Source organism: Arvicola amphibius, chromosome 5 (genome assembly GCF_903992535.2).
Source record: "Arvicola amphibius chromosome 5, mArvAmp1.2, whole genome shotgun sequence".
Classification (NCBI taxonomy): domain Eukaryota; kingdom Metazoa; phylum Chordata; class Mammalia; order Rodentia; family Cricetidae; genus Arvicola; species Arvicola amphibius.
This window is the reverse complement of record NC_052051.1, coordinates 24373141-24386497: the sequence shown is the minus strand read 5'-3', so window position 1 is coordinate 24386497 and position 13357 is coordinate 24373141. Positions and strand designations below refer to the sequence as shown.

The window sequence follows — 13357 nt, the reverse complement described above, 5'->3', positions numbered from 1 at the left end:
TGGTGAGCTGCTGTTCAGCGGTGTTGACTCTATTTTACAAAGGACAGTTTGGGGTGGGGTTGCTTTTGTTGCTGTAAGAGGAGCATTTAAAGTCACTTCAAATAACAGCAATATTACATCAGGGGGAAAAATCCCAAATTATCCAGAGCAACAAGAAGCATAAATTAGGACCGCAAAAGATGGTTCAGTCAGTAATGTGCTTGCCGTGAAGACATGAGGACCTGAATTCAGATCCTCAACATCCAAACAAAAGTCATGCACATATGATACCTGTCATGCCAGTCCTGGGGACATAGAGATAGGTAGATCACTGGGCTGTTGACTAGGCAGCATAGCTGAGTTGATGAATTTCAGGTTCTGTTAGAGACCCTAGCTCAAAAAAATAGAGAGTGACAGAGGAAGGCACCTAATTTTAAGTTCTGGTCTCCACACATGTACACATGGGTGAACACACCAGCACATGTATGTGTGTGCACATGGGGGAGGGTGTGTCATTCTTTTATATTGGTTAATATTCCACTGTATGGACATGATTTATCAATTCATCCCTTCATAGACATTTTTTGTTTTATTGATTTTGTTTTTTTGAGATAGGGCCTCTCTTTGTAGCCCTGACTGTCCTGGGACATGCTATATAGAACAGGCTAGCCTCCAACTCACAAAGACCCAATTACCTCTGTCCCTAGAGCACAGTGAATGAAAGCATGTGCCACACTCCTAGCTCTTTCCCCCTTTCCATCCTTCCTTCCTTCCTCCCTCCCTTCCTTCCTCCTTCCCTCCCTTCCTTTCCTTTTCTTTTTCAACGCATATGGGGTTTTTTTGTCTGTATTAGTCTGGGTACCACATGCATTTCTGGTGCCAGCAAAGGCCATAAGAGATTTACAGTCAATTGTGAGTAGCCTAGTGGGTGCTGGGGATAGTTGTTTTTGTTGTTGTTATTCCCTAACTTGTATGTGTTTGTTTCTAAAAATGACATTAACTCCATAAAGTCAATGTATCTTTTTCTCTGCCTTTTCAAGATCATCTTCTTGGTTTGGTTTATTAGTAACAGAAAGGTACTGTTTATATCATGACCATTATTAGGGATTCATCATAAAACTGCAGCTGAGAGCTGTATTTGCTCTGTTCTGCCCTGGGACCAGCTTCTCACAATTGCACCTGCATCTGGAGCTAAGGGGAAGAAGAGCACTAAGGGTCAAAAGCCAGCAGCTGCTCACTTCCTGCAGGGCCATGCCTACTCTGTTGGAGTGACTTCTCCTCCCATGAGTTTTAGCCACCTGCAGTTTCCTGCTGTTCCAAAGGCCAGGGCAGGATTGTCTAAGAACTGAGTTTTGAGAAAATGGAGAAAAATCTGAAAAGAGAAAACAACTTCCCCCACTCATACTGAGCATCAGATGTCTCCTTCCCAGAATCTCCAGGCAGAGCCAGCTGAAGGGGCTGCAGGCAGAGCCAGCTGAAGGGGCTGCTGTCTTGTTCTGGTTTCCAGCTTCAGGGTTTGTTGTCTAGAGACCGGGGTGGAAGATATACAAGGAAACAAAAATGCTAAATTCCTGCCACTCCAGTGACTTACCACCCTGTGGCTGCCTTCTCCAGTTAGCCCTGCTGGTGACTCCCTTAAGAATGCTCACATAGCTCCCATGTGTGCGTATTTTGTTCCAATTTCATTGCTGCATTCAGTGGGAGCAGGGTGCTTACCCAGAACTGGAATGAAAATTGCTTTTGAAATGGAAAGAAATTTAAATATTTCCTAATTAGTACAAAACAAAATTACTGATTTCTTTGAAATAATTTTATCGTGTTTTATGTTTCTAATCCTCATTTGTTGAAGTTTACATTATAACTAAACACTGATTCTCTTCTCAATTACCTGCTTTCAGAGGCTCAGGAGAATTATTTACTGGCTGACACCATTCCAGATGGGAGTAGTGTGGGTGGAAGAGCTCTCTTGCTTTGGGGACATTGCTAGTGGAGACTTCTGGGAAATGTAGTCTTCTAAGTATGAACGTGGGGGTAACAACAGGAAAGGAAACATGGAAATAGATGACATCTCGGAATTTTTCTTCCCACAAGCATGCAATGATTACATGGTGTTCTTTTGTTTTGCTTTAAGTATGAAAAAGTCACTTGTTTGATTTAGGTGGTCATTAAGATAGATAAAACATGTCCTCAATTAGCTCTAGAGAGTAGCACTAGAATTTTTCAGACGTTTCCCATGACCTTTTCAACTTCAATGTATTGTTCTTTCTACAATCACTCTTTTGTGTTTTTCCAAAATGAATATATAATGATGGCAATATGACGGGAGAATTCAATTTTTAACTGGATATTTAATAGAGATAAAAATGTAACAAATGCCCCCAAATAGGAATTTATTGCTAAAGAAAGAAAAAAATTCTGGTAGATTTACTGTAAATGTGAACTACAGAAAAAGATTTTACTTCATAAGGAATAGGGAAATTAAAATAATGATTTCTTCATAAGTATTATGACTCTTTACAAAGATACTTTGGAACAGCCTTCATGTGAATCAGTGAAGTTCCTAATTCTGTTGGAAATCTCAGCTCAGACAAAGAGTAGAAGGCTCCAAGCTCAGCTTCGCACTCCCTGTCAGCCAGTATCCACTGCCCGCTACCACGTGTTAGAGCCTGGTCTGGGCTCTGGGGATATAGCAAGAAGAAAAAAGTTCTTTCTCCCATGGTGTGTACATTCTAGTGGGGGCGGCAATCTAAACAAGTAGTGAATGGACCATCTTTTCAATTACAGATTGAAAATTACAGATAATTAGATACAGCGAAACTCGGACATAAAATAAGTACATGGGGTGGGGGGGGATGCCGGGGAGATGGCTCAGCCACTAAAGTGCTGGCCAGCAAACATGAGGACCTGAGCATCCATGGAAAAGCCCGACATGACAGTGCATGTTCACTGGGTGACCAGCTCCATAAAATGGAGAGTGGTTAAAAAACCCCTCTGATTTACACACATACACACACACACACACAACCATGTACACACATGCACAAGAACACACACACAACCGTGCACACATATGCACAAGCACACACACACACCGTGTACACACATGCACAACACACACTACTGTGCACGTGCACACACAGTAAGATAAAAGTGAATGAGGGAAGAGGAAGTCAGAGTGCTTTGCAGGTTAATCCAGGAAGGTATATTACTTTTCTCAACACTGTGACCAAATATCTGGCAGAAGGCAGCTTAATGAAGGAAGGGTTTATTTTGGCTGTAGCCTGAGAGGAGTATAGTCCATCGTGACAAGAAGACATGGCAGAAAATGGATGTCCCCAGTCAGGAAGCAAAGAGATGAATGCTCACACCAAACGAACTTTCTCTTTTTCCCTTTTTCCTTCAGTCTGGACCCCAGCCCACATCTAAAGTGGTGCCATCGTTAAGTCCCTCTGGAAACACCCTCACAAACACACTTCCTAGGTGACTCTAAAGCCAGTCAGGTTGACAGTGAGGATTAACCATGGCGGAAGGCCTCTGAGACAGCGCTGTCTGCACAGACTTTGAGGAAGCAAAGGAGCGAACTGGAAGTCTGGGCTGTTCCAAGCCCATGAAACAGCCAATAAAGGCTGGGTGTGGAGGCCCACCAAGGAACAGTTTGCCTACAGTAAAATGAGGGATGGGCAGAGACGTTTGAGAGGACACCAGAGAGTTGGGGGTAGAGTAAGAGCAGGTGGCAAGGTGATCGAGAAAATTCCCAGCAGGCTGTGAGCAGAAGCACAGCTGATCAGACAGGGCTGGTTCCCACTCCACCAGCAGAGCAGGTGAGAAATCAGGCCAACGAGTTAACACAGTCAGAAATGGGTGGGCAAGAAGAAATGGACCGTTGAAATCCAGTTTCCCGGATTTTGTAGCCCCTGGGTCCCTGTGATGCCTGGTAGAAGGCAGGGGAGAAACCCACAACAAGGATCTTGGGTTGCGATCTCTTAGCTTATCACTTATATTTCCCATCCTTCCAGCTTATTATTTCAACACTGCCAAGGATAACGTTTCTTAAGTGCTTTCGGGTATTTAAGATTCTTATTACCACTAGTCAAGAGCTGTTCACATTAAATAAAACTCTGGCACTCACAAGTTGGTTTACAGGAGTCCAAAATGTTCCGAAAGGTGTCTAGATTATATTGCTACTTCAGGTGAGATGTCTGTGTGTCAAGGAGGGCTTACTGGCGTGAGAACACTGAGGCCCAGAAGGTGAAGGGCATTCCCAGGTTCACTCGCAAGTCAGCGGATTGAAACCCTTTTTACCCCTCCCCGTGCTCTAGCTCCGCGCAACAGCTAGTTGTGATAATAAAGGACCCTATGCCTGCGTGCGACTGTCCTGGCTCCAGGGCTCCAGAACGAGACCAACTATCTCTTTAAGAAGGAAAGTGAAGACGGGCGGCTTACGCAGCTGCCGGCGAGCTGCCGACTGGCTCATCCCCTCCATCCACCTCTCCTCCCCGCCCTCCACCTCTCACTCCCGGCAGCCCCAGCCCTAGCAAGCACTCGGCTAGCCACCTCCAGCTGGGGCTCCGGAGAGCAATCCGGCTGCCCTCCTGGGGCAGCCCAAACCATGGGAGCCTTCGCAGGTGATGACAAGGACCCCGGGGACCTCCGGGCCCACCGCCCAGCCGCGCCCGCCGCACCCAGGAGTGCAAGTGCGGGGGTGCGGGGCGCCGGCCCAGCACAGGAGCTGCCCTAGCCCGTGGCGGGCAGCGAGTCCTCCCAGCTTGCAGGCTGCGACCATCCGCGCTCACCCGCCCCTGTCTCTCTCTTCCCTACCGCCGCAGGTTGCTGATCACCGCCAGGCGGCTGCTGCAGCGACTGCAGAGGCGCTGCGCCAAGCGGCGCGGGAGTCGTGAGAGCCGGCGGGACTGCGGAGGGCGAGTGGACCCAGGTGAGAGGCCTCGGCGGAGCGGGAGGGGACCTGTGCGGCTCCGTGGCCACCGGGGGCGGCTTGAGACCGCTTGCTGCGGCGCGATCCGGTAGGGGCATCAGCCGAGGAGGGGATTAATCGTGACTCATTCCTACCCTCCCTCCATTCCCCTGCATCCTCCTGAGCACTCCTCTCCCTCACGTGAAATTTACTAATTAGAGGATGCTGATTTCAGTAGGGAAGACGCCCAAGGTCTTCCTTGACGTGTGGTACATGGGTTTTAGGGAACAATTCCTTCGCCCTTCCTATTTGTTTTCCTCTTTTGGCATTCCGCAAACATGTGAGCTTCTCTTTGGAACCGCACACCCACCCCAAGGTCAAGTGTCTACGACTGCTTCCTTCCTTTCTTACCCGCTGAGAAGATTCAGAGCTCTGCAGTAGAGCAGGCAAAAATCTCCCATGATCCCTAGGGTGGGAAATTTGCCTCAGTCTCCCTGGAGCTTCTGCGGTATATGCTGTTTTCTCTTTCCACTCCCTAGCGGGGAGCCAGACGCCTTGCAACACCTGCCAGCCTAAAAGTCCACATTCCGTGCCTCAACTCTGCAGGGGTGGGAAGGCTGGTCACGTGTTGCCCGCTTCCTTGCCCTTCTCGGGGATGTAGGGCCTCGCTGGGTTGCCGGAGTTTAGCAGATAATGCTGGTCTCTGCAAATCCAGGGGTGTAAGGGAGAGCCAGAGCCTGAGGTTCTGGGCCCTAACTTGCTGGTTGGCCCTAAGTAGCCATCTTACTATTTTGGGGGATGTGGGTGTCTGTCTGTTTGTCTGTTCAGTGTAGCTGAGCTAGGTGATCCGTACAGTTCAGTATACCACTTGAGCGTGGCTTCTGCAACTCTGGAGACTCATCCATTAAAACAATTTAAGTTTAGGTTCTCGAAATATTTGGGGTCCTCTTGGTTAATCTCTTTCAACTCTGGACTTCTCAAGTGAAATGTTGACCTTGTGGGCCTTACAGCCTGGAGGCGTCAGTCAGTTCTGTGGGGGAAATCCCTGCAGCGCTGACAAGTTACTTACCCTCCCCTAAACTTCCTCATTTGTAAACCTGGGGAGAAGGATGCTTGCCTTAGAGGGTTGTCCTAAGATAAGAGTCACGTGGACGCTCTTGAGACAGTGCCGGCTTGACTGACACACACAGTAGGTTCTCAAGAATCCAGAATTTGGAGGTAAATTAGGAGAGAGTAGTTCTTTGCCCTACAGTCTCCTCCACATCCCAGTAGACGGTGTCACTGCAGGGGGTGGTGGGAGGAGGGAGGGGCTGGTAATGGGCAGCAACCAGGAGATGCAAACATTGCCAACCTGAGAGCTGCAACAGCAAATAATGGGTCACCTGCAGGCGTATATAACCCAGCCATGGGCTTGGAGGACCCTGGCATCCATGGGTGTCATCCCTCAAGGAACAGGAGCACCTGGCATCCTTGGGTGTCATCCCTCCGGGAACAGGAGCACCTGGGTCTTGAGTGCTGGCAGGGAGTAGGAACCAGACTTGCAGATCTCACACCAATCCTTGCCTTCCCCGGAATCTCTTCTGAGACTGAAGCAAGGGCTAAGTCGTGGTTGCCCACATCTCCTAGTCTCTAGCTTCTTGCTGTCATTTTCAGCCTCCCGTCCATCCTGTCTAGGTTTAGTTTATTCCAGATGCCTTCTGCCTTTTGACAGCAGCATAAAGGAGGTTCCCAACAGGGTGGGGCGGAGCTTTGGCTGCAGCAGCAGTTAGGTCGAAAGAAAGTGTGATGCGCCCCCACCCACCTGCTTCTGCCCTAAATCTCTGCTAGACCATGAGCTTCTCCTGGCAGAGGCCCGGACTTTGCTTCTCTGTCTCCAGCCTCTGACCCATGACAAGGCATAAAGTAGGTGCTTAATAAGTGTTAAGTTAAATACATTTAAGAGGATGATGCTTTCAAGCCAACTGTATTGGGGGAAGGGGGGGATGTAATGAGTTGACTTTCAAAGGCTGCGCATTGCCCAGGTGTTGGTTGTCATATATTGAGATTACTAATATTCATTATTGCCGTTGGCTGTGGCTACCAGACATTTTACCTGCATTTCTAGACTCCTCACTAGGGACAAAGGGACCAGGTGGGCCTGGGAACCTGAGGTTGGCAGTCAGGGTCCAGATGGCACTGGTTAGTGGGACATTGCTGGTGTGGGGAGGGAGGACTGCACAGAACTAATCAAGCTCAGAAAGACAGCAGTTGAAGGTCAGAAGACCCAAGAACCAGATACCAGTCCACTGCCACCTCAGTGTGTGACCTTGGGCTTAACTCTTCAGTGTGTGTTCATCTGCATCTGTACACTGAGGAGACACTAGGTGATCCCTGAGCGCCTCCAGTTCTGAAGTTTTGTTAAGAGGACTTTTTCCTTTTTCTTTTTTTTTGGGGGGGGGTTCCAGACAGGGTATATCTGTAGCTTTGGAGCCTGTCCTGGAACTACCTCTTGTAGACCAGGCTGGCCTCGAACTCACAGAGATCTGCCTGCCTCTGCCTCCCCAGTGCTGGGATTAAAGGCATGCACCACCACTGCCTGGCTGAGAAGACTTTTAAAAGTAAAAATGGTGATTATTTATTATTCCTAATATCGTGTATGGAATGCCAGAGCATTGTAGGTGGTCCTTGTATCAATTGTATCTGTTAGGAAGGAAGAAGGCTGAGAATTTGAGAGATTAGGGGTGAGCCAGAAGGGTGTGGTGGTCTATCTGGATCAGAAGCACCGCCCGTTTCACAGGTCCTGCTGTCTCCCACGTGTACCTTGCGTGTGTGTGTGTGTGTGTGTGTGTGTGTGTGTGTGTGTGCACGTGTGCACATGCATGCGTGTGTGTGTGTGTGTGTGTGTGTGTGTGTTGCACATAGGCATGGAGTTAGAGCCAGGAAAGCCGTGAAGGACCATGAGAGCAGAGCAGGCCTCTCTCACCAGAATGACTGCTGCAGAGGACACGCTGGGCTGAACTGGAGAGTGTGAGTCAGGGCTGCAGAGCTCTTGCCAGGCTGCTTAGCGGACGGCTGGAGGGTTCCTGGTTCTCAAGGAGAATGCCGCGGTTTGAATGACAGTCCTGACAAATGTGCTTCCTGAGTGCTTCCCGTGTGCAACTCTAGCAGGTTTCAGTTATTTACTCCTCAGACCTTCCTAATAGGGAGACTCCAACGTTATTTTATCCGTTTTGCAGTGAGGAAGTCCTCACTGCAGGCTCAGAGTGTTGTCCAGACCAGCTAACCTACTACAGAACCTGGAGAGTATAGAGCTGGGGATACGCTGGCTTGGGAGTCAAGGAGGTGACTTAGCTTGAACCCTGCCTTGACTGGGTCATCTTGGGTAAGCCAGCTTCCCTCTGAGAGTCCATGTCCCCACTGCTCAAACAGACTGAATGCACTGGCTTGCCCTAAAAGTCTAGCCGTGACCCTGTTCCAGCATAGGGTGGAGGGATTCCCGGTCCCTTTGAACAGGGCTCAGTGTTATCATTCCTTAGCTAGGCTCTGGGCCAGCTGCATGGCTATGGGAAAGAGCCGGAGCCAGTCCTGGGTTTCGAGAAGCCCAGTATGCAGGCGTGAAATGATGTCTAGGGGGCATACCTGACACATATTACTACTGGGCGGGCAGAGAAGGAGGAGGAGTCGGTCCTTCCAGAAGACCCGGAGAGCTGATGCCACTGGTATGTTTTCCTGTGCTGGATGTGGGAATAATAATAAGCTTCTTCCCAGCTCCAGTGTTAGAAGCCTGTGAGTTCTTTTCCCCAGCATCTTAGAAGGTGGCTACAGAGTCTGGGGGTCACCTATGATCGATCACTCTGTGACACTGTTCAGTTGAACTATACAATGATCTCAGATGGACCCGACCTTTCCTGTTCTTAGAGGCCTCTAGAAGCAGGATCTGCTAAGTGTGTTTTTGGTTTTTTGTTTTTTTGTTTTTTTTTTTTTTTTGAGACCGGGTCCCAAACTGACCTTGAACTCATGACCCTCTGCCTCCAGAGTCCTGGGATTATAGGTGTGTGCTGCCGTACTTGGCAGAAGTGTGACTTTTCTATATTGTCACAAAATCTGTCTGACTACGTGGAAGTTTCAGAAGCTGTCCCTCCAGGCGCAAACTTTTCCTCCACATCTCACCCACGAAGAAGAACCATTCACCCTGAGATGTGGAGCCACTGCTCAAGGTTTCTCAAAAGGGCAGGGGCCAGAGCCATTCCATAGGAACTGCATTTCTGAGTCATATGGGCTCATTCTGTGTCTAGACCACCCAGGCCCTAGGGGTGGGCATCTGGTGCTCGATGCTGGGAATGCTGAGCCAAAAGCCCTTGCATAGGCAGCCTGTGTTCCAGGCTGCTCTACATCTCTTAATGGATGGATATTTATGAAGTGTTTGTCACATGCCCAGCACGGCCCTCTGAAATGAGGTGCTGAGCCAACCCTAAAGGAGTGTCTGGGAGGGAGTGGAAAGAGTCAGCATGAGAAGTCTGATACTGAGCCATCCCTGCACCCTGCTGACCACTCACTGCAGGGCCTGAGGACGGGCCTCTCACACCTGCAGAGTATGAGGCAGAGGTAGCCATGGATGAGGGTCCTTCAAGCTCCCATGGGCTAAGGACGTCACAGCTGTTTCTTCTGTGTCCATTTTGTGGGGGCTGGGGTTGGATAGGGAGCAGGTACCTGTAACTTGAGGAAGATCCAGATAACGTAGCGAGAGGTAGGAACAAACGCTCCGTGATTTGCTAGAGGGATAATGTTTGGGAATGGCTCCGTTCAAAGCCTCCTCTTGAAAGATAGAATGCTGCAGATATGGATCGATGGATTCCTGTGTGTTCAGGTTTGAATTGGGAGCAGCAGGAACCTGCTGTCATATGGGGACAGGCTGGCTGTGTAGCAAGGATGTGAGTTCACAGAGGTCCGCACCCTTGGGAGTCTGGCGTAGCTTGGCCTGCTTTATATTTTGGCAGATCAGGGCCTTGCAGATGACGCTCAAAGTCCTGTTCACTATGACATCGTAAGAGAAGAGCCCTGAATACCTCCAGGCTTCGATACCAGAAAGAAAGATACCACACAAACTGAGTGCGTTGGCTTTCTAAACCACTCACTATAGGCTGGGGCATAGCTCAGAGATAGATCCCTTGCCCACCATGCATGAATCCCTGGAGTTCTTCCTCAGCACCACAGATGACGGCAGTGATGATGATGGTGATGATGATGATGATGATATATTTGATAATAATTTTAGTTTTCTATGGGTGTGTTGCCTGCCTGTGTGCACCATGTGAATACCCAATGTCCACAGAAGCTGGAAGAGGGCAATTGATCCTTTGAAACTGGAGTTACAGATGGTTGTGAGCCACCATGTGGGTTCAGGGAATCAAACCTGGGTCCTTTGTAAAAGCAACCAATGCTCTTAACCGCTGAGTCATCTCTCTGGCCCCCACAATAATACATTTATGAGCTCTAACTCACTGCCCATATTTGACTTAGTTTGCCCCAGACTTTTGTTTGTTTGTTTTCCTACTCCTTGTGTTGTTGGCTGGAGTCAGGCTGCTTGGATTTTAATCTTAATTCCCCCACCCTTGTCTGTTTCCCTCTTCTGTGAAATGGCAATAATGTTCTCTGTTTGCTGAGGTCATTAGGAGGTTTATTCACAGAAATAGAAGCCAGAAGCAAGGGACCTCCCTTGCAGTTCCCTGTGAAGGCAAAGCGGACAGGCTGGGCTGTAGCAGCTCCACGTGCTCTCTGGAAAGAGGCAGTTGCTACCCTGCTCTGCCACTCTGGACTGCAAGAATGCCAGCCCAGTCTTCTCAGATCTGCTGCTCTGTGCGACAGAAGCCTGGATAACTGTTATGATGACGCTCGGCTTTAAAAATGGAACCCTGGCGCAATATTCCCAACGCACATATTGAACTAAGTTTGTGTGAGGTCATTGGTAACCTCTGGTATAGATTTTCAGTGTGAGGCCCTCAGTGCTTAGAAGTTGCTGGCTGGCCTATGGAGCATGAAACAGCCTGGCAGGTGCAAGGGTAGGCCCATTCTGCGAGGCTGGGAGTTTGCCTTGTTTTGGCAGCTTGTACTTATTGGTTCTGCCTGCCTGCTTCCCGCCCCCCTCCAATTTCCAAAGCCCTAGTTATGCCCCTCACGTTCAGCAGAAGCCCTGGCACGACTGCCTGGGGACTGAGGCCTACAGCACCTCTGTACCCACTTGAAACTGGCCCTAGCCAAGCTTTCCACCGTGGAGGCTCCAAAACCTTGGTTGGCAGATGTAGTAGCAGGTTGCATTGGGTGGCCTGTGATGCCTGATACAGCTGCTTTTCAAGGGGCTCTAGCAGGCCCAAGCATGGTAAACATGGCTGGCAGGCCGTGCCCTTCCCCCATTCCTTCTCCCTTGCTAAAACCCTTTAGATTACATCCTAAATCTAGCTACCAAAGTCTATTCCCTTATTTGGTCATTTTCTCCTGAAGCTGACTGCCAAGGTCCACCTATCAAAGTATTGAAGTTCAGCAATCAAAAACCCCCTTTTGGCCACACAATTAACATGCCCAATCAAAATTAACCAACTCATTCTAATACAGGGTTTTCCGTTCTACCTTTATAAACTGTCACTTATCCATGTCTGTCTCCTCTCTATCCAGACAAGGGATAGATATCCCTCTGGGGTAAATATCCCTTCCCCTTGTCCCTTGTTCCCTCCCCCTTCTCCCTCATCCTCTGTCCCCTGTCTTGTCTTTTATTCCCTGCCCTCTGTTCCTCTGGGGCAAATAAATCTCCTTTGTGCTGAGAACTTGGTCTTCAGGTGGCTTGTGCTGAGTTTGGGGTCCTTTCAACATTAAGATATGAGAACGGGCCCCCGATGAGTTTCTGTCTTTGGAAGCTGAGGTCCTGCTGTCCTCTGCGTCAGTGGAATATGACCTGACCAGCAAGTAGGTAGTCTGCCTGCTGCTCTGTCACACGGCCACTCGGAGAAAGTGGGCTCTGGTTGCAGAGGAAGCCTAGAGTGCTCTAGAAGAGGGGCCTCTGAGGAACTTAGAATCAGCAGGAAGAACCCCACAAGCGTGGATTCAGACGAAAGCCACTGATGGCAGTTTGCACTTGTGGCCCCAGTTAATCAAATATTCATCAAGCAACTTAATCTGATAAGGCTCTGTTCTGAATGTGCCAGGGGAGGCAAAGGCACAAGTACTCATTTACATCCATTCTACCGAATGTCTGTCTCTGGTCCAAGGTGTGCTCCCTGCCCTGGGGGAGCTTTCTAGCCTGGCTAAAGATGAATGGCCGGATGGTATGTAGGGGCCTGGTACACAGAAAGACTACTAACAGCCATCACTGGGCTCTGCCTTTTGAGTATTGGGTACTGGCCACAAGGAGGCAAGTGTTTTTTGTTTTTTGTTTTTTTTTTTTTTTTTTTTTTTTTTTTTTTTTTTTTTTTTTTTTGGTTTTTTCGAGACAGGGTTTCTCTGTAGCTTTGGAGCCTGTCCTGGAACTAGCTCTTGTAGACCAGGCTGGTCTCGAACTCACAGAGATCCGCCTGCCTCTGCCTCCCGAGTGCTGGGATTAAAGGCGTGCGCCACCACCGCCCGGCTAAGGAGGCAAGTTTTAAAGCACATGGAATCTGCATGGCATTCCCTACCATGTCTGCCACTCAGTGAAGTAGCCATGTTATAGTTGCTCTGGAAGATTTGGCCGACCCAGAAAAAAGACAGAGTATGAGTTGGCTGGAAGAAAAGGAAGCAGCCAAGCTTTCCAAGGGCCCAGGAGCATGGGTCAGAGGTGCTTTTCTGTTTAGCAGACCATATCCAGACCCAGGTTTCAGGGCCCATCTCCCCCAAAATCACCAAATGAGGCCCCTTGTAGATTATCCATACTTTATAGTGGAAAGCACAGAGGCTCTGAGCGGGGAAGCAACTTGTTACCTGTTATGCAACAGAACCCACACAGTTTGGGCAAAGAGGCTGTGTTCTCCCCTTTAAACTACCCCTGGATAATGATTCGTTTGATGACCACATGGTCATCAAGTGCTACTACCTCATGGGTAAACAAGTTGTCATAGTTTAGAAAACTGGGACTCCTAGAGAGAAGAGCTGGCCCAAGGTTTTATACACATAGTGACAGGGTCAGGACTCGGACCTCCTGGCTTCCTACACTGTAGAAACAGACTAGCACTCTGCAGAGGCAGAGAGGATTCTCTGCAGGTATTCAAAACCCAGCCACAGGAGGCAGCCTGCACAGCACTGGAGGCAAGCCCTCGCCTAGCACTTTCTAAGAGCCATCTAGGGAGGCAAATCCTCGCATAGACTAGAGCATGTTCATCTAGCAATAGCCATATGGTGCATTTGGGGCTGGGGAGAAGACTCAGCAGTTAGGAGCATTGCTGCTATTTGAGAGTTCAGTTCCCAGCACCCACATCTGGAGGCTCACAACTGCCTGTAACTGTCTCCAGGGGTTCCAACACA

General features: G+C 49.1%; 1 protein-coding gene across 1 annotated transcript in view; it reads left to right on the top strand.

Moving 5' to 3' along the window:
- Nucleotides 1-4800: 4800 nt before the first annotated feature.
- Snph (syntaphilin) overlaps nt 4801-13357 on the top strand; it is a 49563-nt gene continuing 41006 nt past the window's right edge. The window contains exon 1 of the mRNA XM_038331002.1: nt 4801-4912. The gene's annotated coding sequence lies outside the window, so the exon portion shown is untranslated. The remainder of the gene's footprint in view (nt 4913-13357) is intronic.